The 23,676-nt window shown below is 37.0% G+C and overlaps 1 long non-coding RNA gene across 1 annotated transcript; it reads right to left on the bottom strand.

Moving 5' to 3' along the window:
* Nucleotides 1-21: 21 nt before the first annotated feature.
* LOC133840307 (uncharacterized) lies at nt 22-23,658 on the bottom strand. The gene is made up of 3 exons (XR_009894177.1): nt 23,573-23,658; nt 9,588-9,619; nt 22-64 (listed from the first exon to the last, which is right to left on the bottom strand). It is a non-coding gene; the product is annotated as an uncharacterized LOC133840307 (long non-coding RNA).
* Nucleotides 23,659-23,676: the final 18 nt, after the last annotated feature.

The following is a 23,676-nucleotide window of genomic DNA, read 5'->3' on the forward strand; positions in this document are numbered from 1 at the left end:
AAATGCGCACTTCTTCAACTTCATTCAGTGTGTTTTATATACTTGGGCTTGTCAACTGACAGTGCTGAAATAGAAGATAAAAATCATATATAAATGCTTTTTGTTTACAGCTTCAACTTATGTTTATACAATATGAGGTATTGTAGTAGTTAATAAAACAACACGAATTGCAGCTTAGCGTCCGATTTATTCCGCAATTCGATCAAGACTGACCGCATAGCTTAATTATGTATAACATAGAATGTGAAAAGAGAGAAATGATAAAGAGAGCCAATATCGAGAGAGAGAGAGTTCGGATAGCCGAGAGAGCATCGAGTTAATGTATATGTGTGTATGTGTGTGTAGGCACACGTCCTACTACAGTATGTATTTCATTTAAGAAAATGTCAAATTCTGCATTATTTACTCTGGAAACTGTATAAAGGCCTCAAATAACTTTGCCTTGTTTGAATTCAAAAGCATTATAAATAATGAATTAAATAGAATATTTGATGTTTTCGGCCCGTCCTCATTATAAAACAATTAAGAAAGCTACAGTCGAGGGTGCTGCCCGCTACCCATTTTGAACAAGAGCTAAATATTGCGGTATTTTTTAAAAATATACCAAAATAATATACCACAAAAATACCACAAATATCCTAAATTGTTTATATGGTATATTGATATAGGGTACTTCACTCAATGTATACTATAGAGTGCAAAATACGAGGGCAGTCCGATAAGTACTTAGCCTTACCGCCCGATGGCGTCACATTCTCGAGGACGGCTACTTTCTAATCGGACTCGTAGTTTTGTTTTCACTGCATATGGAATCGGACGTGTCCGCGAATTTTAGAAACATGGAGAAAGAGCAATATCGGCCTGTAATTCGATTCTTGTTTTTGGAAGGGAAATCAATCGCCCAGCGAAATCAAAGAGCGCTTGAATCCTGTGTACGGTGACTCTTCTCCTTCGAGTGTCAACGTGGTCGCACATCGAGCTAAACGGAGATTATATTGATAAATAAATCGCCATTTTTCCAAAATTTTCGTTTATCTTTTGGAGGGCTAAGTACATATCGTACCACCCTCGTATACCAGATTGTCAGCCAAAGCAACTACGACCCCTTGAAAGTCGGCGTTTTTGCACATACAAAACAACGACAATTTTTATCTGACCGCAACCAAATTTTCAGGAATCATGAATACTATAGTCATTATTAAAATTAGGCTTTGTGGTAGATAAATACACGAAAGAAACAAACACGAATTGCGGTGTAGCGTCCGTTTTATTATGCCTCTCGATCAAGACTGACTACGTTGCTAAATTATGTATAACAAGGAATGTCACATAGAATGAGAGAATTTATAAAGAGCGCCAATATCGAGAGAGTGTGGATAGCCGAGAGGGCGTCAAGTTAATGTGTGTGTGCTTGTTATTCGAATTTTGTCAATTTGCGAGGGCGGAAGTAGGCGTGGTAACAATTTGAAACAAACTTGATCTGCGTGCAAACATAACAAATGCTGTCGAAAAATTATAGTTCTATCTCTAATAGATCAAGGTGTTCATGCGGACAGAAGCACAGTCATCAGACAGACAGACGGACATGTATAGATCGTCTCGGCTATTGACGCTGATCAAGAATATACATACATATATACTTTATAGGGTCGGAGATGCTACCTGTCACATTCATTTCCTGCCGGCACAAAGTTATAATAACCTTCTCCCCTATGGGTAGCGGGTATAACTAACTTATTTTCAATACAAGACATATGTTACTATGCATTATATTTGAAAACGCTGATGCTAAACTCCATAAACTAATAGTATGAACTACACTACTATGTTCAAGAATGAAACAAAGGGCGTCACGATATACTTACATATGTATTTGATTTTAGAAGACTAATAGAACCTCTTCAACACTTGAAAAACAGTTCAATGTTTAACGTTATTCAATAAGTCGAGCTCCAAATGTTCTACTAATAAAAATCAGTATTTTGAAGAAATTAAGCCAGTTTTAATGCTGCATTCTTCCGAATTATTGCGTCCATATTTAAATACATAAGAATTCATATTTATTATTTACATATTTGTAAGCAATAAGTTTAAATAAGAGGAACAATTAATGAAGACAATTCTTCTACTAATACAGTCATTAAAACACAAGTAATATAATGGACAAAAAATTGCAAACAAAACAATGATTTAATATTGTAAACAAAAGTAACATTTCAGTATATGAAATATTCCCTTTAACTCCTTTTAACATTAAACTGCATTACAAGCTCAGCTATAAATTTCAAGAATGTTTAAAGTCAGTTTGAGCCTAAAGCGATGAGCTTAATAAATAAACATTAACCAACATTTAACCAATATTTACATTGTAATTTAGTCATTATGTCCAACGTTCTCACGTTTTAGCTGCCGGCCATTGGCCAAACAACCCAGAAAGCAAAGCCAACGCTCAAGCGTTTTCACCTGCTCGACAAATAAAGCAATTTTGGGGCGCGTGTTAAGCTGTTTTACATAAACAGTAGCTACCTCGGGGCAGAGGAAATGATGGGGATATTGTTGACGGGGGAGGAGGGACGAAACGTTGCCGGGGTAGAAGATTGACTCATATGCTGGGTCAACTGCAGCTTTGCTCGTTGCCATATTTTGCATGGCAATTTCGTTGTCTGCCTGGGCTAGACTAGACCAGTCGCTGGCAAAGGCATAGGATACCATAGCTAGCTAGCAGAAGCCTTTTGCCTTGGTAATATTTAGGCAGTTTTAATGCAAAAGCGTCCACAAACCATAAATAATTGAAAACTGCAAAGACGTGCAAAAAATGCCGAGGCAATGGCGAGCTTCTAAAAAAGCGAAAAAAAATACAAAAAATACAAAAATAAAAACGACGACGAAATGAAACGAAATACTAGCAAGAGGCAGTCAGCAGCCAGCAGGCGAGTTGTTGTAGTGAAGCATGCAAAAGTCCCATTAAGGCTAATAGGCCCAAAAGGACCAGCAGAGAGACAGCTCTAGTCAGAGAACCAGAGACAGTTAGTCAGTCCATGAGTTGGTTGAGTTAGTTGCAGTTAGCAGACCAAACTACCAGGGTTGGCAATCAAATTCGTGCAAGATTGAGTTTCCAATCAAATCTCCGCACAGGCTTAAGCTTTATTAAAAAAAAAGGAATACTACACTGACGATAATCAGTATCTTTCATACTATTCAAATATTAAGAAAAACCAAATTCTTATTTATTATGTATATTTATAACAATTGTTAAAGTGAAACAATCAATTAATGAGACTTGAGTTCCATCCCAGCTGCTTTGCAAAATGTGTATGCAACTTAGGAATCATGATGAAACTTGAATGCCCTGCACTAAATCAAAATATTTGTAATGTGTAAGCTTTTTATAGGCCACTTTTTTATGTTCTTCGTTCCTTAATTTTAAAATCCCCTCTGTTTTTTTAGTTTACAATTGTACTACTACATTCTTTGTTTCATAAATGTATCAACATTACAACATTATAACAAATTTTGTGAGCATCTATTTACTAAATTTTAATTCATTTTAACGGTAAATATACATATAAAACTAAAGTAAAATAGCCGGACAGTAAAAAACAATCAACCCGAAAAAAAAAGATCATCACAAGTGAACTACTGAACCAGAACAAACCACAGATCAAAAGTGAACAAGCAAACAAAAAAACAACGATGAAGGGAAATTTTGTTTAAAAACAACCCAAATGCTGATCATTAAAATAACTTTCAAATATATAACTTCAAATTATTACAATAATAATAATATAAATATACTCTCAGAAAAATGTATCTTAATTTATCAAATAGAAATATGAGCTTGTTAAACTTTTTGAGCTTAATAATTAAGTGGAGAATTTAGGGATATGTATTTGCAACCCTGGTCCAAAAAATTGTTGGCGTTTGCACGTTTAGTGTTGTAGTTTGCTGTTAATTTTGTCCCTTTTTGCTGCGGGATTGTGTGTGTGTGTGAGGATGGCGTCGAGTATGCAAGTTAAGCTCCCCGCCCACAAAAGTAGGCTGCACAATTTTTGGAGCTGCCCTGCAGCGCGAACTGTTTTCTGTTTTTCAGCTAGAATATACTTTTTTTTTGGTTTTTTGTTCGTCTTATTTTTGTGTTTTTTCTAAACGCCGCTAGCACTTTGCAGCACTTTAGCGTCGCTTATCCTAATTGTGGTTATTTTGTGTGTGAGTGTCCTTCGTGAGCCGCTCACGCGAAACGTGCATAGAGCATGTCCTGCCACGTTTGTCTGCACTGTTTGTGCCTATATGTCCCACTCTGACTCTCTCTTTCTCTCATTCCCACTGTATGCATGTGTCTCTGTCTGTATGTGTGCATAATTTTTTGGCATTTAGCCAGATAATTTTCTTGCCTGCTCAGCTCAACTCGATTCGAGTCGACTCGACTCGACTCGTCCTGTCCGTTTCTGTTGCAAAGTTAATGTGTCCTGGCAGGCCTACAATATTTAATACGGCATTTCCCCCCCCCTCTATTCTTTCTCTACTTTTGGTCTTTGCCTTTTGGCATTTGCGTTTTTATTGTCTCCTTGTGTGTGAGTGTTTCTATTTTTATTTTTTCTTGTGGGCGTTTCGGCGTTCTTATTTATGATTAGCTGTAAATTAAGTTGGCATATTTTTAATGGCTTCTTAGCTGGCAATGCAAAGCATAATGTGATTGTTGCTTGCATACAAATCTGAGATATGTTTAACTATTGTCCTGATCTAAATGTTGTAAAATATTTTCACTAATCAAGAAATGTATAGTTTTTTTATTTTTTGTATGAGCACTTGAGAAAGCAATATAGTGTCATGTCAACTTGATTATCATATTCAGCACATAAAATATGTCAAGTGTAAGTAGTAGAACATCTCAACTGAAGTCAAGTATTTCCTGAAAGCCTTTCAGTACATTAAGCAATAGTGAAATGTTGTTTCAGGCACGCAACGATTTTGCTTTTGATTACCATCTTCAGCAAGTGTCATTGAGAATATTCTCACAGTCGTCAATCTTTCACTTTTCACCGATGTCTCCATCTCTGCTCCGATGGCATTGCTCTTACCCAACAGACAACAGACACCTGCATCAATGCCCCAAATCACGTACACTCTTCGCTAGTGCCATTTTGTCAACTTCTAATAAATTTGCAGCTGTGCAAAAAGGGGGCAAAAAATATACGAAAAACTTTGCACTAACAACGCAACGACAGTGGATCGCACTCTGAACTACACAAAATAAAAATAGGTTGGGATGGCGGTAAATGTGAAGCTGCAACGCCTAAACAATGGCAACGGCAACGGCAACGACGACGATGCCGTCATTTTGTAAATCAAACAAGTTTTAAGTGCGCCGAGGCGGCCAAAAGCTCGTGTAGGTGCCACCAACCAACCAACCAAGCAAGGATGCAAGGAGGCAACCACCAGGAGGCAAGAGAACCGCACAAAATATTCATGAACACAACAGGCTCATAAATAAATTGCAGCCCAAACGGAACGGAATGGAGCGTTTGCCATTCGCTATTTGGCGGCGTTGCTGTCGCTGCCGCTGTCGTCTGCTGATGCCACCAAAAATGGGCACAAAGTGGCTGCGAGTGGCGTGAAAAACTTGAAAATATGCTAACATAATGCAAGCGAATGTCGAACGGCAGCACTCTACCTACAAATATTGAATCAGAGATTGAGATGGAGATGGTGATGGTGATGACGATGGCGATGTATAGCAGACAGAATGGAGGCCAAAATGCAACATCAAGGTTTTATGATGCTTCGATTTCGTGGAATTAGCAATGAGCAAACGTGGCAAAGAGTGCCCAAAGCAGGTCTCAATGCACTTCTAATTCGAGATGCGCACAGATCGTGTTGCCTCTAAAATCGTGTTGGCTATCAAAATTCCAATTAAATCAAGTATCAATATCAACTATATAGATCTTTTAATGCTAACTAAAAAAAAAAAAGAATATAAAACATATAAAAATTATAAATTCCCAAATTTTAAAGTATGCATTCAGGATTACGTTTGTACCAAAACTTTATAAGCACTTATGATACTACATAAATATTTGGAACTAAAATCAAAATCTATAAAAAAATGATTAAAATACTTTTATTCTTAAATGAAGAAAGTCTTTACAGAATTACGATTTTAGAAAACGCTGCAATTGTTCCCCTCACGTGCGCATCTCTAATTCCAGTTCGTCAGCTCTTCAGTTCGATATTTATTTTCAGTCAACAGCGCGTTTTTAATATCACCTAGAGAGACACAGAGAAAAGGGTAGCAAACTGATGATGGGTAAGATTACAGTATGCTACAGCATACAATTTACGTGCATGCCTTTTCAGCTGAATTTTCGTGAATTATTTGTGTTTGGCAGCTTAGAGCAACTGCTACGCTGGCAGCTGTCAAGGCTTTAAATTGAGTCACATTGAGTCGGAAGTGTGTAAAATTGTCTCTAATTAATTTAAGCCATTAACATTGGTAAGGCTTTGATATGCAATTTGCAAAACTTACACGTTCTGCCAGCAGCATAAAGCCAGACTAAAAGACGGCGACAAAAAGCCATGAAATAAATTATTTCAAGAATCAATTACAACTAATAGCATAGACCACTTGAAAATCAATTCAATTCACATGAAAGCCGGTCGTCGTCTGACAGAAACAGAGACTGAGCTTGTGACTCTGACTCTCATTCCGATACTGACTGTGAATTGAACTGAGTCTGTGAGAACAGGACACACAGGCAATGGCAAAGGCAGCCAGGATAACTTCAGGCCTGACTGGTCTGGTTGATTGTGTATGGCACAGATTCAGATTCGAATCAGAATCAACCAAGACACACACTAAGAGTGAGAGGGAAGAAGAGAGAAGTGGGGAGAGAGTATGAGCTACTCCACACACATATGTGACGATTTAAGCTAATGCATAATTGATTGTAATGCCCTGGCAAGCCGATTTTGGGTTGCCAGGCTTCAACGGACCATCAATAGCTGGCAAATTAAGCAGCTAAAGGTGAATGCATGAAGCATTAACATGCATACAAACATATTCCACATTATTTGCAACAATGTTCAAGTAAATCTGAAAACAACTTACGAAACATTTTGCTGATTGTTATCAAAGTATATTTATGCTTACAATTTCTTAGATTACTACAAGCACATTTCAAACAAAAACGCATTAGACAAGAAACTAATTATTGAACAACTTTAAAGACAAAATTTAAATGATATTCTATTTTAAAATATTACTAATAAGAAATTGCAATCTAATATACAAACCAATAATGAAAATTGCACTTTCTTTAAAATTTACAATACTTTGTCTAACATGTGTGTTGATGCCAGATGATGGCAAGTGTGACCACTCAAAACAGCTGACAGTGAGGTCGCGATCGATTGATATCGATAGTGACAAGTTAGTATACTGTGCGTGTGACCTTGTCACACTGATCTAGTTTCTCATGTTGGTCCCCCCTGCCCACTTTTAGTGCTTTTTGCATATTATCATATGTTCAACACTCGCTGACCGGCACAACAAGTGTATTTTCAAGTGCAATAAAAGTCATTGTAAAAGTTACAAATTCTACAAAAATAATTAAAGTGAAAGTGTTCTTACTCATCTGGAAGACGTCCCCCCTACACAATGTGTAATACAAAAATATATTTTAAATACAAGAACAAATATTACGAAAATAAAGACTAAACTCATGAATCATAATGATATGATATCAAATTGAACCCATAAGCCGAATCTGACTAAACAAAGCTCAAAATACTAGATTAATTACTTATAGCTCATTCCTGAAAATAAAATATTCTTATTTCCTGAATGCGAAAATGTCAAAAATAAAACGAGACGGCAATATATCAAAACAGGACCAATAATCTTTGAAGAATTCTATATTAAATATATTTGAAATCAGCAGACATTTTTTAAAATCTTAAAACCATGATTAAACATAAGCACAAGTATTTTTGGTTTTTAAAAAGTCATTTCTACTTTCTGTGTAGTAAATTCATGGCAAATATTTACATTATATTCTATTTATATTTGTATGTATTTTATATTACAAAAGGAAATGTGAATCTATATTTAATTTAGTTTACCATTCATCATAATTTATGTAATACGAAGAAGGCAATATCTGTGTTATCTTCATTCAAATAATATTAAGCAAACATTAAGCTAATTAAAACTCTTGAAGAGTATTTTAATAACATTTAGCATTTATAAACATTTTTGTCATACACCATTTCAAAGTTTATTTATATATCTTTGTAGACTGGCGAAGTGGAAACAAAACGCAAACACAAAGTTCAATGTTAAGTGCTTTCAATTCAGCTTTATAAAATGCTTCTCATTACAAACTGCCCCGACTAACTGACTGAGTGTGCGGAGGAGGTTGTTGGCATGTTATCTATCCCAAAGGCTCGTCACTGGATTTTGGGCACTTTTATATTTATGAAATGCATAAACAACGCCAGCAACGACTACACCAACAACAACAACAACAACAAGAGGAATAATAACAATGAGAGCAACAATAACCAGGGAACCGTTCCCCAGTATCCGTTATGCCAGTGACAAATGCGAACTTTTCATTTCTATGCCGCAACAGTCGTCGCTGAGTTATTTAAGCTAAACATGGATGGGCAACAGAACTAGACAGACAGACAGACGGAAGGACAAATGTCATGACAGACAAGTCCGGACGCTGGACAGGAGGACAGACAGACACAAACCAGCGACGCAGACAAAACTGTATTCCCTCTATACACCTCTTCAGCTGTCGCTCTCTTTCTCTCTCTCTCTCTCTCTCATTTTTTATACTCGTATTTGGCGTGCAAACAATAGAGGCAAGCAAAGGAGGAGAGGAAAGGGGAATATGGCGGCAGGGATTGCACATCTGAGTGGCAGACAGTGTGCAAATGTCAACTCGTTGGAATTCAGACAAGTATATGTAGCAGATATATAGAAAAATGTCAAGAGTGCAAAATGCACATGCCAAATGTCTTTGGTGCCTGCCATCGCCAGCAAATGCAAACTGCAGCTCTGACTTTGGCTCTGGCTCTGGCTTTGGCTTTGGCTTTGGCCAATTGGCAGCCTGTTGGGCCATTTAATTTGTTTATTAACTCGACGCGCGCTGTCAGCGCAATTAACGCCTAATGAGCACCAAAGTCGCAAGTAGTCGCAAAAGTTTCTTTTTGGTCATGCCATGGACTTGTATCATCATCATCAGCATTATCATTATCTAGTTTGTTGTCCTCATCATCCTCAGCATCATCATCATCAGCATCAACAACATCAGCATGCGCCGCAGCGACGTGCAGTGAAACTTTGTGCTGCCCAGAAAAACCACAACAACAATGTGGCAAGTGCTTTAGATGCAACTGACGATAGCGAAGATTGTACAGCTAAACCGGAATAGATAGTACGATAGATATAACTTGGCCAGAGAAAGCACTTTACTTAAAAGAGTCTATTACTGTTTGAATTAAACATGCCTTACAGAAACTTTAAGGAAGAAAAGAAATACATAAATGAAATAATAATTATTTAAGTTTTATTCACATACATTTCCTCGAATCCAATGTCGATCCTTTCTATCTGCAAAAATAGAAATTAAAATGTCAATAAATAAGCTATATCAAATATATATGTCCAAATCTTATTGCATTTATAATTAACTAACTAACTATTAACTATTATTATATTCAAACTTTTGTTGAAAATTATTAAATTTTTAGATAAATTATTTAATTTAATTTTTATATTCATATTATATATGTTTAAATGTAAACCTTTTTAAATCCAAATAAATACATAACAAAAAATCGAATCGTTAAAAACTTTTTTTCATACTAAATTTTGCACTAAAATAATATGTTTGTTATAAATATACTTTTGGCTTATTTTATAAGTAATATAATAACTCATTTATTAATTTTTTAATGTAAAAAAGTTTATTTTATTTTGGGTTTTTAAATTATTATTTGGTAGTTAATTTAATATTTGATGTTTTATTCACAAATATTGCAGTTTTTATGTCAACTATTATTAGATCAATTAATTTTATATGCATGTTGAATTTACTATATAAAAACTTCTTTTTCAAATTATATAATAATAATATCTTTTAAAAATCGTTTTGTTACGAAAAATAAAAATATCAATAAATAAATCTTAAAATAAATTGCGAATAGGATTTACTTTTGTTTAAGTCTTGGATTTATGTTTCAAAAGTTAAGAGCAGCACTCGTTTTTTTTCAAGATGTAATATGAGTTAAGGGTATTTAAGCAGCTCTGTGTTTGCCTTATCAAGGGCATTTTTTCATTCATTGTGTGGCATGTTGATTGCACCACCATTTTGGGTGACGGAAATGCAAACGCATAACTTTTGTCAGTGGCAGAGTCAAGTATGCCAGAAGCAGCAGCAGCGCAACTGCTCCACATCTCGGCCATGTCCAGATGCTGCTGCTACTGCTGCCTGCTGCTGAAGCCCAAAATCTCTGGATCCCCAAACCCATTTACCAACCACAAAATATGCTCAACGCAGCGCAAATTTTTGGTTTAGTTTACTGCAAGTCGACGTCGTCTTCGTTGTCGTCGTCGTCGTCGGCGAGTAGCCAACTTAATGTGTTGTCGACGCCAGCTGCGAAATTAGAAATTAGTATTCATGCCCCACAGTGTCATTTCCGCGAATGCGCGAGCAGAGCAGTTGGCGAAAAACTTTTTCCTACAAGCCTTTGTGAAGAGATTGATATGCGTGCTACAAGAAACTGCCAGCAATATGGCTGATTATGAAGTGCTTCACAGTCTCTTACAGCCTCTCACCCTACATTTTATCCCCCTCTCTTTTTCTCTCTATCTCTTGCCTTCTCGTTTTTTCCGAGTGCGTGTGTGTGAACGCGAGAGACAAGTTCAAAATTGCCAGAGTTCAAGTTGCAAGTGCTTAGAGTGTGTTATGGCGCAACTTTTTCATATAAATCCTTAATTATGACATTATTTTGCATATTATATTGTCGCCATTTCGCATGTTCCTAAATACGCTTTCTACATCAAAATTGTCAATTATTAATATACAATTGAATTTGAAAATTTCGTATAAATAATTTTTATAAAATTTTGCATAAATTGATATTATTTTTTTCAAACTTGTTTGTTGATTGTTATATTATTAAATATTCCAAAATCATATTATTATATACAATTAAGTTGTTTCTTAAGTCCATTAAAGTAAAATTGGGATGTGAAAGTATTGCTATTGTTCATTTCATTTCATTTATTTTTCAGTTGTATATTTAATATTAATCAATTGACTCAATAATATAAATAATTATAAATTTCTTATTCGTGAAATGAGTATGAAATTAGTTGCGGGAATGTTTGAAATTCAAGCAACACTTACTTATGTGTCATTGACTGACTCAGCGCTTTAAGGGTAAAATCTATAGCATAACTTAAGGCACAAAACAATTGCAATTGAGTTTATTCCAATGCCAACGTCGCAGTCGCAGTCGCTGTCGACGCTGACGCTGACGCCACAACGAATTGCACTTACGACAAATTTTTGCGCCGAGTGTCAACCAAACAGAAATAAGCCTCAAATTGTGCCCGAGCTCAAAAAACGGAGCAGGACCAAAACGGACGCCAGACGGCAGACGATAGAGACGGTGAATGGTGTAGAGGGGATGGAGGATGGTAGGCAACTGGAATATTTTGTACTTTATGCCAGCAAATTCCGTTGGCCAAGTGCCAAGTTTTACGCCGATGCAGCCGCACAGCATCAGCAATGGAGCATCAGCAGCCGCCGCCGTCATCGTTCCTATTCCTGCTCACGTTGTATGCCTCACGTTGCAGTTCGAAGTGAAGAGAGAGAGAGAGAGAAAGATTGAAGGGGAAAGCCTGATGCTGTGTGTGTTGTATGTGGGCGTTGTAGAGTCGACCACACCCGGAGGCCAGTAGGTTGCATGTCGATTTTAGGCTTAACAGGCAACGAGTTCAACTACTTCTCATGCGAATCTATGGTCTGGGGGGCCTCCGGGTCGAGTTGGGTCTAGGTCCGGAGCTCAGTATCTAGCCTAAGCGGCGTGGCATTAAAACAAATGCAAATATGCCGTGCAGCAACATAACAACACCACCAGACGATCGTCTGCGCTTTTGTTTGGCAATACGCTTTTCGTTTTCAGAGTTTTTTTTTTTGTTTTTGTTTTTTGGTTTCAGCTCGTGCCCAACTTTATAGGCGTGGCTGCCAAAAACAAAACAAAAAAAAACACTTTTTGTGGCCCCCGGAAAAAGAGGTAAACAGCGGAAGTGGTTGCTCATGTGTCGCTTACAGCAACCAGCCAACGAATCGCAGCAAAATGAACAAACAGAATTGACAACTTAACGCGCGTTGCCCTGCAAAATTTTCAATTAACAGCAGCTACAGCAGCAGTAGGAGCCGTAAAAGCGGCAGCAACGGGCGAAAATCTTAATGCGCTTTTCTTATTGAAACGATATTTTCATTTACAGACACATGAATTCATGCGGCAAATTAAAAACGACCAAATGAATAATTAAAATCCATAAAAGTGATGCACTCAAAAAGAAAATGCTGCAGCTGAGCAACATTTGTGTTTTGCTTTCATGTAAATGAAGTTCACTTGGCAACTCGAATTGTAAGCAAATATTTAAGTCTTATTTTACATTTCTCGTTTGCTATAGACAGGCTTGCACATTAATTAAATATGATTTTTAATGTGTTAATATTCAACGAATACTTCAAACACAATAGTTGATGGGCGTATACTTAATATCGTAAGCAAATGGATTTAATATATCGAGAACAAATAGGCAAGTAAGTATAAAAAATGATCTTATTTTTCGTTTGTATGCAATAGATTGAGAGATTGAAAATAAACTCTCAATATAAATATATTGTACGGTATTATCGTTAAAATATATCAAATGTTATTAGCCAATTGCCTTCTTCAACCCTATTGCATCCTATAGACACAAATAAAAGATTTCTATAACTATAAATATTAATTCGAAACACATAAATATTGATCATGATAAGGAATATCTATTTTATAAAAATGAATAAATATAAAAAAAAAAAGATACGCAGGACACCTGCACATTAATTGAAAATAGAACAGCTTAGCTAAAGTTTCACAGATATTTGCTACACTTTAATACGTAATCCAAATGTTCCACATGATGAGAAGTTTCACGTGCGACCAAAAGAATGTGATTGTGTGTGTGTGGATGTGTGTGCGTGTGTGTTGCCAACACCCGCATGGGACAGCAGTTGCCTTGTCCTGCATCATGTTTGTCACGAGTATGCCGTGTATGCGTGTGTGTGTGTATGTATGTGTACGCTAGACATATTTGTATAGCCCCGCTTAGGCTTAAAAGTTGAGCCAAAGTTGTGACCTTGAAAGCCACATACACACACCCACACACATACACAAAAGTCAGACACACACACATAGGCAGGGAAAATGCGAAAAATAGAGAACCGCGTCTGTCTATCATTCTGCTGGCTGGCTAGCTTGTTTTCCGTCGCTACTTGGTTTGTATTTTGCAGCTTAGACTTTTTGACTTAAAACAAAACTTGTCCCCACACTCCCATCAGGGGAAAGTCAGATAGGGCAAGAGGAAAAGTAAACAATACTTGAAATTTGAAATTGTAAATGTTTGCACAATTCCAGGAGCCCAAATCACAGAACCGCCAGCCAAGCTGGGCATGACACACATACACACATACACTATATATACACATAAATATATGTATGTATGTATATAACATGCCCGCACTCTTAACCCTCCTGATGTTCCCAGTTGGAAAGCCGAGGGCGTTGCCGCTATGTTTAACTAAAGTTTCGTGCGCTTGTGCAAATAGCAAAAGGATTTGAACGTCGTCGCCGTCAGCTACTTCCTTGCGTTGCCTGGCTTTGCCATGCTTTGGTCGTGGTCCGTGCACAAGCGGATTACAATCATAAGCGAAAATTAATGAATTATTTACCAGCAGCTTAGTTAAGCGCAACTGCTTCGCTGCTGCTGCTCCCCTCTAACCCGCAATGGCACAAAGGTGCCACCTTGCATCTCTCAGCACCCGCAGCAGCTTCTCCACAATGTCAAAAGTTGTGCTTAAGTTAAATGCCTAGGCTCGTCTCCACCATCCCATCCCCTAGAGACAGAGAGACGGGCGGGCGTGAAGAAGGGGCGGCAGCGTGCAGACCTTCAGCTGTTCAGCTGCTACCTGGTAATTAATTAGCCCAAGACATTTGTCAATATTATCTGCAACTCTAAATTGCCATCAAAATTCACAGAAATATCCGAAGCCTTGCTTAAGGCGCTGAAAATAATGTTGTTTATTTGTATCTTTTTTTTCTTATCCTGTGCTGAGCTATTTTGATTTATTTACGCGAAATGAGAGAACAATTTCAAACTTGTCAAACTGTCAACTAAAATGATTTGTTTTGCCAGATTCTAAAAGATGAATTCCTGTAGAAATTTCGGTATATCGGCATACTACTTATATTTTTGAGTAATTATCAAGAAATATACACATATATCCACTAAAAACTTGTTATTTAATAGCAGATAGTTTATCGCATATTTCTCAAATTCTTTGAATTCAAATAACATTTAAAAAGGTATAAGAAACCAGACTGATATAATGTCTTTGCTTGTGTACGAAGTTTACGCGGTATACTTAGCATATGAAGAGTATGTTATGAGGTAGCATATTAAGAATATGCAATTTTGTAGTTTAATTTTAGTATATGAAAAATAAGAAGTATGTGTACTATGTGCAGTATATTAAGTATACGCAGTATGTGTATATGAAAAATATAAAATATATGAACGTAGAATATGACTAGTATGAAAGGTTATTCATTTTCATCCGCTGCTTTTAATAGTTTCTGAAATACTTTAATGAAAAGGAATAGAAATTTCAAAATATATATAAAACCTATATTAAAAACTCACAATCCGTCTAAGCATTTCCTATGGCAAAATTATTGTATTGCTCTTGATACAAATAAATAATGCCCTCAATTAGATTAATGATTTAACTAAAAATGTTAAACGGTTTTTGATTGACTGAGCTAATCCTATTGTGCGTATTAATGATATTAATGTTTATTGCATAAAACAGTATTTAGCATTTAATTATTTTGCTATAATTTAAGCGTTTTAAATCAATTTGCTTTGCTTGCCTTGCAAAACACAGAACCATTGGGAATTCACCATATCGAATGCATTATTGAAAATCAGTTTCTTCTACTGACTGCTTTGTGGGTGTTTATCGATGGGTTTGGGGGTGCGTAGATTAGTTATTAATCAATTTCAAATGTCGAAAGAGCAATTAACGTAATTAAATGGCAAATCATTTGCAGCAGGAGACAACTTAAAGGCGTTGTAAATAATTCCGGGGCTGAAAACTTTTACAGCATAAAAGTCTTGTGGCTGTAAATTAAACTCGACATGGTCATGCTTCTCAAAGACAACGCCTATTGATGACACAGCGAACGGAGAGGTAAAAAGAGAAAGAGAGAAAGATGCATATAAAGTTTTGTGGCAAGTTGCAAGCAGCCGACAGAGGAGTAAAGTTTGTGTTTTTTTTATTATGCAAAGCACGATGGCCTATGAAATGGCAGCCAAGAGGACTCAGCAACCAACTGAATATTCCCGCTTTTAGAGTGCAAACAAAAGCAAACACAGATAAATCCATTATAAACGCACGTTTGCACACACAAAGGCAGCTGAGTAGAAGCGAAAAAGATAGAGAGGAGAGTGTGCAGAAGAGTGCGACAGTAATGGAAATAAAGAGAAAAATATTGAGCAACATTGCAAGCTGTTAAAGCCTGCAATTGCCTTGCAATGCAGCAGTATTGCATGTATCCTCCTTTAAGGAGACAACACGTTGCTCGCATTCTTTGGGGGGTGGTGGTAATTAAAAGCGATTACAGCTCATTAAATGATAAAGAAACGTGGCGCACGCATTATAAGGTCGAGAATGGGAGAATTTGCGAAGCGGCTGCTTCATTAAAATGATAAACACGCACGCGATGCCAATGTCCTGGCCGCATGTCCTTGCCGCAAGCGGCTTGCAATTGCGGCCAATCCACCAACAACAGCAGCAGGCAAATGGAACAATAGCAGCAGCGGCATAACAACAGAAGCAAGAAACGCGCCTGGCGCACTTCCAACAATAAGCAACAATTTTAGCAGCCGCCAAAGCTATTATCCAGCGCCAGGACCTCGCTCGCTCGTTGCTGCTTTTTGCCATATATGCCTGGCAGGCTGCTAGGCTGCTAGGCTGGCAGTCAGGCAACTGGCCAAACAACCAAACAATCCAAGCCAAAGCCGAGGCAGGCAGTCAGGCAGGCACAAATTGTTTTTTACACATGTGCGCGCAACATATTAAATTGTAAACATGCATAAATGTTGTTTATTGGGCAGCGTCGAAACCAAACAAAACAATAGCGAAACAAGGAAGAAACACAAGCGCAGGTGATTCACTCTCAAATACCCTGTGCATGACTTATTATAAAATATTGTTCAACAATATTTATTAAAAATACATACTATTTATTCAACTCTTTTAAAGATGCTAAGATTATATTTTAATTTCTATTTACAATAATTCATAAACCAACAATCAACAATGAAAAGCTTAGCAAATCAGAATGAATTTTATTTATATCAAAATGAAACATGATTGAGTTTGAGAAATTTATTGAAATTTCTATATTCATATAAAGTTATCTAAACTTACATTTCATCAAAAGATGAAAATATGCTATCTTTTTAATTATGTTCATTGGAATGGTAAATTATTGACCACAATTTCAGTAAATCTAAAAAAAATTAAATAAAAAAATAAAAAATCTAAAAATAATAAAACTGCTAGAGAATATGCTATTTATTTTATTTCTATAAAAGTATTTAAAATATTCATGGAATAAAATAAAACTATAAAGAGACTTTAACTTCAATTAAGAATATGAAATTCAAATGTTTCTATGAAATCTTTGAAAATAATCCGGAAACTCGAATATTCTTTTTACTAAAACAAAAAAGTAGGAAGTCTTAAAATATATAACAACTATATTGACCAAAACTAAACTAAATAAGTTTATCAATCGTTTTAATAATTCTTAAAACAATAATAAAACTGAATTTGAAAGTAGGATATTCACTTTTTTTTATAACATTTTTCTTATAAAATTTAAAGAAAACAGGAAAACTCTTTTACTACCAACGTTTCTATCATAATGTTAATATACCCTTCGTTTGGCCAAACGAAATGTAGAGCATATAAATGGGCAAATAATGTGTGGAAGCAAGAGCTCCACTTGAGTCGACTCGATTTCGACTACTTGGCAGGCAGTTGAGAGAAGCAAACCCTGATGGAGAGTGGGGAGGTTGAGAAAAAGAACGCAGCGAAGAAGAGAAGACTGTGAAGCGTGTGCCAAAAACAATTTCATGTTGTTTGATGACGTTCCGAGCATGCTGTGTGCTCCTTGAGGCTTAGCGAAAGTGTATCCTGTCAAAGGATATTATGCAACGAAATTATTGTAGTTGGCACCAAACAAAAAAGTTTGCCGAAAATAAACAGAGGGTCTCCTCCTCCTCCTCCTCTCTTTCATTTGTACTTTTTGCTCTCTGAAGCACTTGGTGTGTGTGTGTGGCGAGTAAGCTGCCAAAAAGTCCTGCTGAGCCTTCGCCCAAGTGGCATGTGTGTGTGTGAAGTGAGGCAGGCGACCATGAATGCTGCTATGATGGGGGAATGGAATGGGTAAAGGCAGAATTATAGAGGCGACAAATGAGCGCCGCATTAGCGTCACCAAAAGTGCGGCAGGCATTTAAATGCACAACAGCAGCAGCAGCAACAGCAACAACACACAAAAAATATCCGCTGTAATTATTTTGTGCACATTTTGCCAAGGATTAGCTTCAATGGCGGACGGGATACAAGCATCAAATGCATGCCAAGGACCATAAGCAGCTCAACATGCAATTTAGAGGCCTTGCAATGCAAAACCACAAAAAAAATGTATTGTACATACATAAATACAATACAAAATTCTTGCCCAGCTGGGTAATATAAGAATGTAATTATGAGCAACTTAAGCTGCTTAAAATTTGTCAAAGAAAAGTCTATAATATTGTGTAAGCCTCAATGGCGACGAGAGCAAACAACAAGAAGAACAAATCCAGATGCTTAAGGAAAAGAGAACGAATTAAATGCGATGAAAATTATGCATAATTAAAGGTTAAGTTAAGTCCTGATTAGTTTAGGGTTGACAATTTAAACTGAGTAATTGAATTTTAAATGAAAGCTAAAAGGTGTGGAAATTGTGGTCTTTTTGTGAAAGTAATTATTCGTTTGAAACAATTGCAAACTAGTGATGATAAATATTTGTACTCTGTAAAATATTTCAAAGAATTGGATTATAGACACAGAAATTTGTAAATAACAAATTCATAGTTGATTTTCATAAAAGCTTGAATGAAACTTTAGTTATAGTACTTCTTTCTTAACCCATGAAACTCTATGAAGTTAGTTGTCTCCACACTCTTTAAACAAATTTCGTTGCTCATATTAAGTACAAAATTCCCAACACCAAAAAGTTGATTTTAAAATATCTCTATGAAAATTCTTGTTGACAAGCTGATTGATATGCAGCATGCAAAGTTATCGTTAATCCATTTATTTGTTAGTAATTTAGCAAGTCTTAACTTTATTTCATGAAAGTACTTTAAATATTTAATACAATAACTGCTTAAAGCAAATTGCCAGACAAAGTTTTTGGTTATTTCGCATTTGCAGCTACAAAACTAACAACCCACAAGCAGCAACAGCAATAATACCAACAACTGAAGCAACAGAGCAACAACTATAACAACGCAAGCAAACAACAACTGCAACAACTGCAACAACAACAACAATAAGAACCATAATAATAATTCTCGCAGCGCCAGCAACAACAATGAGAAAAAGCCGCCTGTAAAACTTAACGTGCAACTTTTTCCCCCATGTGTGTGTGTGTGTGTGTGAGAGAAAGTGTGTCTGTGCATGTGTGTTTGTGTGTGTGCGTATTACAAAAGCCGCATGCTGGCAGGCAAGTGTCAGTGTGTGCGTGTGTGTGTGTGTGTGTGTGAGTATGCGTGTGTGATAATGCAATTGTAATTGTGGTTGTAAATGTGCATTTGCATTTGTTACAAACACTTCTCGCATTGTTGTTGCCTTTGCTGTTGCTGTGTTGCTGTTTTGCCGTTTGCTGTTGTTGCTGCGGCAAATTTAAACAATTTGCACATTGTTAACATTTATTTATCACTGTCGTAACAATTTGTGGCCATTGTGTGCGTGTGTGTGTGTGTGTGTGTGTGTGCGCGTAAGAGTTTGTTAGTTAAATTATCTTTTGCAGACAGTTGCCATAAATTGTGCATCCTTTTTCTCTCTAATCAGCCGCATCGTCGCATTTCCCCAAAATGCGAATGTAGCTTTAAATGTTAAAGGCAAACAAAAAGGTAAGAGATAACAGTCACACTCTTTATCTCCCTCGCACACACATCGCATATATCACTGACAACAGCTTGTGCCGAAAAATCATTGCGTTGGGTAATAGCAATGTAGCAAACGAAATGTGCACTTTATATTCGTATGCGTGTGTGTGTGTGTGTGTGTGTGTGTGCCATTCTATATTCCTGCAAGTACATATGTGCATATGCGTGCGTATGTGTGTGTGTTTTTCGTATTTATTTATCAAACAATATGCAGCTGTTGCATTTCCCATACGCATTTTCCACGTATTTTGAATTTAATGCCAAACTTAATGTTGCCCCCTTTCCCTCTATGAGTGTGTGTGTGTGTGTGTGTGTGTGTGTGCGTGTGTGCTAGTTGTCTTGAGTTCAAATATAGCAGCCAGAAGCAGCAGCAGCAGCAGCAGTTAACAGGCCGTTGTACTTCGTAGTCAGCATTGTTCGAATCGTTGGCAATTTTGCATTGGTTCTGGGCAAAAGGTGCGCCTTAAAGTATGCAATGAGTTTTTGGTTATCAACTTGCGTACTCTTGGCATTGGAATGTTTGCATTCGAAAATTTATAGACTCCTAGCCACAAAAGTCCAAGCAGAGGCTGGCAAAAAGACAAAATACTTGCACAATGCATCCTCGCAAATATGCTAAAAGTTTTTTGTGTAATCCAAATTAATTGAATTTGTCGAAAATTGGCCATAATACCAGGTCAGAGACCAGGTTAGGGCAATCAGTTCAAAATCATATCTCAAAAGGAATTCGAATTATGGGGCAATTTTGTGTAGATCATAAATCTAATTAAAATCTCAATTTGCGAAACCAAATTTGGAGTAACAAAATTGTTGGGTTAAATTTCTTTTAATTCTTATGAGCTCAGAAAGCTGGAGATGTTGACATTTCTGGATAAAAATATCAAATGCAAAGCATATATTTATTTTAGCATAGAAAATTAGATAACCATGGCAAGCAGGAAATACGAAAATTATTACAAATTGCTAACCAGGCAAATGCAATGATGACTTCATGCAACGCATTCGTAAGCGCAGCTGTGGCAGCAGCAACAGCAGCAAAAGCATCAGTTGGAAGCATCAGCAGCTGTTGCTGTTGCTGTTGCCGGCGACGAAGACTTAAAACGTCGCTTGGCATAAATCCCACCCAGCAGCAGCAGCAGCAGCCTGCTCTTTTCCCTTCTCCCCCTTCCTCCATGCCTACCTACCTACACCTAAGCGCATTTGTATTAAATCGAACGTGTTGCCTTCGTATGGTTTGAGCCCAAGACTTCTGTGTGTGTTACTTGCAACTGCTTCTGCAAGGACTACACCGAACTGTTTTATTTATTGACTGCACGTAGCGTATATCCTTATAATTTTTGTATGTCTTACTACATGTGCTGCACCGTGTGTGTGTGTGTGTGTACGAGTTCTTTATACATATGTCTCTGGGAGGCACAGGCCGTTCCGTTCGTAGCGTCTGTCGAAGCGTCTGTCGTCGCTGTCTATGTTGCTTTTTTGCGCTCGACTGCACGTCCAAATATCTACAACAATTTCTTCGTCAATGGCATTGAAGGTAGCAAGTTAGTTGCTCCTCTCAATGTATGCAATCAACTGAAATTGAAACCTGCAACAAATGGCCATGTTTGACTTTTTGCAGCGGCCGAACGAATCACTCCCGATTCCATTCCCATTCCCATCCCTGTTCCCGATACCCATTTTCCCAAAGCTAAAGCCAGCCAAAAGCATACTCTCCGCCATTGGCCCTGCACTTTGTACATTTTAACGGCTCTTGAGCAAATAAACGATTTTTGCATTTTAGATTTTTAAGCGGCCGTATATACACATTCACATATACATATATACATATATGTAAGTGCATATGTCTGTAGTATCTGCTAGCAATAAGTAGAAAATTTAGGAAAATTGCATATCGATTGAGCAGATACTTGGCAAAAATAAACGTTACGTGTTTTCCAGTGTGTGTGTGTACATATGTGTGCGTGTAAAAGTGTGACTGAGTGCCGTGCATCTGTACGTATTCTATATTATATTTTAATATTTCCCTTCGATTTTTTGCCCAGTCGCATATACATATGTATGAACCGTTAGCCAGTTGACTACTCATTTCCTGCTTGAGATTACTTTTGCATACGTATTCAGAATTGTACGCTCTACTCAGCACACAGCATGTTATGAGTTTTTAACTCAAATTGTAACACCTGTCAACCATTTTTGTTGTTTACATTTTAACTCAAGGGTTATCGAAAGCTTCAAACAAAATATGTACTCGTTACACTAACCGATTATTCGCGGCTGTCGATATCTTGTGCGAAAGTTATCGAGAGCTTCAAACTGAAAATGTACTCGGTACTCTTATCGATTATCTACTGATATCGATACCTTATGCAAGCAGTAGTGCAATCAGCTTCTGATCGCAAAATGCAGGGCAAAAGTTGTGCGACCTTCGTAACTTTGTTTAGCTTTTACATTTAGCCAGAAAGTGTTTTGGCAATATGCACACATGCCACACACTCAAATATAGCGAAATTCGAAGCAAATTGCCCCATTACGTTTTTAATATGCACTCAACTGGCTATATGTGTGTTGAGTTCATGGCAAAGTCAACTGTCTAATTGTCTATTTCCTCAATATTTGCACCCCAAACGCCTACACACTTTAGTTGATATCAGAAATAGAACTTGTCCCTCTGCTTAATAACTACATAGTTACTAATTGATGGCAATCCCATATATTAAATAAACCGTAGTGGTTTTTAAAGACAACTTGTAGTCATAAATGGGAGCTAAACTCCAAGACATTTAAGTATGCACAAATACTACGTAAACGGCAACTTGCCAACAGTCCGGAAAAATAACTCAAGCAGGTACTTTGGCATTGCATTAATAAAATGCTTTAAGGCTGCCATAATAGGCGTGTGTACGTGTTTTTATTGTCAACTTCCTTTTGGAGGGGACAACGTTGTCGAGTCGCGTTGGCCGCGCACAACAAAAGGGATAATTTCATATTCGCGTCGCCTAACTTACGTAAATTGTTGAATCATACAATAAATAAAATGCAATGAATGTGCAAAAGTGCAGAGCGCGCATTGCTTGCGGTTTTCTAATAGGGTTTTTCAAAAGCGAAAGGGTGAAGAGGTTATACACGGCGACTGCCATTTGCCAAGCGTAGCAGTAAATAAATTAATGTCAGCCCCAGAAAGTCAACGTCTTTGTTATTACGCTTATATTCGTATATGTTTATGTGGTTGTGTGTAACCATACAATGCACACGTGCTTACGTATGTCGTATCTGCTTACGTAGTTTTTGCTACGCATTTTTATGGCCTTGCCTCGTCTTGAGTATGTATGTATGTATGTGTGTGTGCTCCTGTGACAACAAACACAATGTGCCATGCAACAATAACAATTAATTATTGAAATGCAAATGCAGTTGAGTTAAGTCGTGAGTATAAAAGCCGCAAAGTTTTCATAAAGCAGCCCCGACAACAGCGACAACATCAACTGCATTATCAAAAGGTGCCACATTTTTTTAATGGCTGCCTGAAGCTTTCTTGAAGAAGCGAGAAACATAATGCACTCGCAAAAGAAAGAGACGACAACTGCACGCTACATATGTATGTATGTATGTGTGATACCCTGTGAGCTATCTTATGCGAAGTCTTCGCCTGCCCACATGTTTCTCATATTGGACATTGGGTATAAAAGAAACGCCTTCTTGCAAGAGGCTTATTGCGTGCTATGGACAAATATTGGCGTTGCTGCTGCAGGCGCTGCAATAAATTGACTTAAAATTAAGCTGAACTCGTTGAATGTGGCATGACAATTGTACATTATAACATAAATTGTACACCCTATGGCAAAATACACTTACAAACAGACATACATACATATGCACGTTCATAATTTGCGGTACTTTTCTGCTTTTTATTGCTAGAGATCACGGGAAATTGCTACTAAAAGTAACTCAACAATATCGCTCTAATTTTACAAAATATAATATAATACGTACCCTTATTTTTACTGTATTTAGCACTTTTTTATTGCTCCTGACAAACGCACGTGTATTTACTCGACGTCACACAACTTTGTTTGAAGTTTTGATCGAATTATTGA

Source organism: Drosophila sulfurigaster, chromosome 3 (genome assembly GCF_023558435.1).
Source record: "Drosophila sulfurigaster albostrigata strain 15112-1811.04 chromosome 3, ASM2355843v2, whole genome shotgun sequence".
Taxonomy (NCBI): Eukaryota; Metazoa; Arthropoda; class Insecta; order Diptera; family Drosophilidae; genus Drosophila; species Drosophila sulfurigaster.